The following is a 4,354-nucleotide window of genomic DNA, read 5'->3' as shown; positions in this document are numbered from 1 at the left end:
ATATGTATGCTGGGGGAATGAACCAATAGACAGGAGAACTGATGATGTGGATAGGTGAAGTCAGCACTGCAGGTGGAACCCCTTCTGTGATTGCAGTAACTTACTTAACTTCACATCCACTGTATGTGGTGAGTACTGTTCCTATCTTCATCTATGGATGAGAAAAATGAAGCAAAGAAAGGTCAGAAACTGGCTCATGGGCACATGATCATTAAGCGACAGAACCAGGATGCAAATCTGGACCTTCTGTTTCCAGATCCTGTGCTTTCACTGCTGTGCCGCACGTCTGCAACTTTAGATTCCAATCAATTCACATTTATTGATTACTTCGTATCTAGCAGTCCCTGGCCAAAGTTGAATGGCGAAAGGAAGAAAGAGTGAAATTCCCAGCCTCTGGCCTTATTTATTTATCTATTTTATCACACTCTTGGAAACATCACACTTTTCCCTCAAAGGCAAGCTACAGAGAAATGCTGCTGCTGCAGTTTGAGTGACACCCATGAAGTCAGGGTTATTGCCAATACCTGATGCTTCCAGAACGTGTCTCACCTGCAGAAACACTAAGAGGTCAATTTTGAAGCACATGGGAAATAAAACTCATTCTTCAGGGTCATTCCCAAATCAAGAATTTAATTAATCTTCTCATAAACTTCTCCCACTCTTATTTTGATCCCACAGGAGAGATTTCTGAGAAAATAGCTCAGCTTTTCCCAACCAACATGTATGCAGCTTGGCATTCCCTTGGACCCTGTCTACAGTGGTTAAATAAATCACTTGTTGCTAAACAGAGCAATTTATTCCCCTGACATCTGCATGGCCCTCTTGGTTTATTTTAAAATATATCAACTAACTTGCCACAGCTGCCATTGCTTTTAATGTGTCTGACACATCCAATTTCAATAGCTCAATGAAAATGTCATGCAATAAAATAGAGAGAGGCAGACAGAGAAGGTGATGAGAGTCAATGTGTAGACACACCCTTGGAAATCAAGCAACAAAAACACTTGTTCAGGTGAGATACAGGAAAGGGTCTTCCTGCTAGTAGTTTGGGAAATTAATTATATTACATGGAAATATCTTTTTATATATTCATTTTTAAAATGTTAATTCTCCATACTTGTTATTTTTACTAATAGAATCTACTCACTCTTCCAGCTATTTCACATCAAGTAGAAACTGCCTGGCTAGTGTCTTTAATTTTTCATCTCCATGGAGATATTTACTCAGGATGTAGTCATGTTATTTAATAAGGTAAACAATTCTAGAATGTTAGATGTGTGGCATCCATTCATTCATTCCGCAAACAGATGATACCGTGCTACCATACACTGGGCACTGTGCCTGGCGTCAGGTCACAAGATCACCCTCCTGCCCTCAGTGGGTCTGCAGTCTTAGGAGGATGATTTCTCTCTGGAGGCAAAGGAGGAAGGAGGTAGTCATGCGGGAGCTCTGCTACTCATTATGTGGTAACTAAGACAACTGATTTGGACTCAGATCCCTCATCTATAAAAATGGAAAGATATTAAATATTGCCTGCCTTTAGGACTGCTGGAGGGATTAAAAGAAACAACATATGTCATAGTACTATAAAACTCAACACAAACCTTGGTTCTTAACTGAACTTAAAGTACTTCGTGATCATTGCTTCTCTATCTAGAATATCCAAGGAACTGATTCAATTACCTAATATCCACTATGCGTCATATCTTTTCAGCGAAGCTGTCTGGCATTCCAAATAAGGTGTTAGGAAATCAAAATGATGATATTATTTTGCCACGGCAATTAGAGAGTGTACTATAATATTCATCTGGATGCCTTGTAGATTCCTCAAGCTCAACAGGTCACTAACATAACCACTCTTTAGAATTTTCTCTCCCTGCTAATGACATTTACTCTGTCTCCCAAATTAGAACTTTCAGCTAATCCTGAAAAACTCTCCCTTCCTGACGTATTATTGATCTAAAATCCTCTACCTCATTCATGTCTCTTGGGTCTGTTTACTTTCATTCATCAGACAACCACTGCTCTGGGATAGGCCTTCTGTTCTCTTGGGTGGGTCTTTGCAACAACCTTCAATCGAGCAGAACTTCTTGTTAATGGCTTCTTCCTCTCAAACCCATCTGTGATGGTTAATACTGAGCGTCAACTTGACTGAATTGAAGGATGCAAAGTATTGATCTTGGGTGTGTCTTGGAGGGTGTTGCCAAAGGAGATTAACATTTGAGTCAGTGGGCTGGGAAAGGAAGACCCACCCTTAATGTCGGTGGGTACAATCTAATCAGCTACCAGCCTGGTTAGAATATAAAACAGACAGAAAAATGTGAAAAGGCTAGATTGGCCTACATCTTTTTCCCATGCTCTATCCCTCCTGCCCTCGAACATCGGACTCCAAGTTCTTCAGTTTTGGGACTCAAACTGGCTTTCCTTGCTCCTCAGCTTGCAGACGGCCTATTGTGAGACCTTGTGATCCTGTGATTTAATACTTAATAAACTCTCCTTTATATACATACATACATATATATACATAGGTACACATATATATGTGTATATATATATCCTATTCATTCTGTCCCTCTAGAGAACCCTAATACACCCCTTCCTTCCTTCTTCCTTCAGTCATGTCCCTAAAACTAAATATGATTATGTTCTGCTTCCTGTATAAAAGCTCTGGGGCTTCCCGCATTATTCCTCGGGATAATAATCTAGAACAATTTCACAGCTACCTCTCCATGACACAAAGGCCCTTTTGACTGGCTGTTCCATGAAGCCTGTTTCTTTCTCTCCTCTCTGATTTCATGCTTCCTATGACTTCAGGTCCCTCTCCCTGAGCCCTTTCCTTGGCCACTTCTAAATTCCCATTCAGTTCTTCACAAGCTCTCTCAACACTTTGGACATAGCAACTTCTTTTGAGCACCCACAGCGCCTTCTATAACCTGCCCGTAGATTTACCACATTGTATTAAAATCTATTTTTGGCTTGTCACATCCTTGAAATGTGAGCTCCCCCAAAACAATGCTTGTTTTATTTATCTTTGTATCCCCAGTGCCTCGCTCAGTGCCTGGAATGGTCCTGGGTCTGATGGATGTTTGTTAATAAAGGTAGGAAGAGGCAGAGCTTGGCTTCATTACTTCCCTTCTTTCAGGTGTTTATCCTGCATGATCCTGTTCCAAGAGCTGCCTAGCTTTCCTCCTGCATTTACCATCCTTTAAATATTAAACAGCACTGCGGTGGTCTTAGTGATTGGGTCTGCCATAACAGAATACTGTAGACTGGGTGGCTTAAACAACAGAAATTTATATCTCACAGTTCTGGAGGCTGGGAAGTCCAAGATCATAGTGTCAGCTGATACGGTTCCTGGTGAAGGTCCTCTTCTGGGTTGCAGATTGATGACTTCTCACTGTATCGTCACAGGATGGAAAGAGAGAGAGCTCTGTGGGGTCCTTTGGTAAAGACACTCATTCCACACATGAGGCCTCTACCTAATTACTCCTCAAAGGACCCATTTCCTACTACCATCATACTGCAGGTTAGGATTTCAGCATATTAATTTGGTGTGGGGGGCCAAGAACATGCAGTCATAATAGCTACAGTCCCATTCCTCCTTGAACTTTATTCATTCCGCTTCTTCTATTTGTCTTTAGGACACAGAATGTAGGCAAAGAGGATGGATTTTGGAATGAGACTGTCTCTATTCTCATCCCCACTTACCTGTTGTGAAAATTTTGGCAAATTGCTCAACCACCCCATGCCTCAGTTTCCTCATCTTTAAACTGGAGATAGTTATATACTTATTTCATGGGGTTGTATGAGCATTAAATGAGTTCAAACATGTGCAGTCTTTAAAAGAGGACCTGACCCTGAGGATGCATACAGGAAATGTTAGCTGTTACTAGTTTTATAAGAATATGAATTCTCCATTGGTAAGCCTCTCTCTCCTCTCCTCCAAACTCCTTCCTCTGGGCCCCACAGTCTACCTCTCTTATCTCACCTGCCACCTGGCTTCAAAATTGTCTGTGCACCTGTACCTCTCAGTAGCATGTCATTTTAAGACATGCCATATCTTTTTGATTCACTCCCTGCCTGCCACTCTCCCCTAGAACATATAGGCACAGAGTTGGCACTCAATAAATTACCTAATTTAGGGGTACATCATCGACTATTAGCCAATATGATCTAATGGAAAAGTGACAGAATATCACAGTCATCGTTCTCCTCCCAATAGTGCTTTTTCAATAGAGTGTCTTCTAAAGCCATTTATCCACTGTATCCCCAATTCTTCCACAATTACATTGAATTTTAAAAAGTGACTAATGAATAATGGACAGTTCAAATTAGATAGGAGACAGTGGAGTCT

This window comes from Mandrillus leucophaeus, unplaced genomic scaffold (assembly GCF_000951045.1).
Source record: "Mandrillus leucophaeus isolate KB7577 unplaced genomic scaffold, Mleu.le_1.0 Scaffold686, whole genome shotgun sequence".
Classification (NCBI taxonomy): domain Eukaryota; kingdom Metazoa; phylum Chordata; class Mammalia; order Primates; family Cercopithecidae; genus Mandrillus; species Mandrillus leucophaeus.
The sequence above is the reverse complement of the archived record's forward strand: the minus strand, read 5'-3'. Positions refer to the sequence as shown.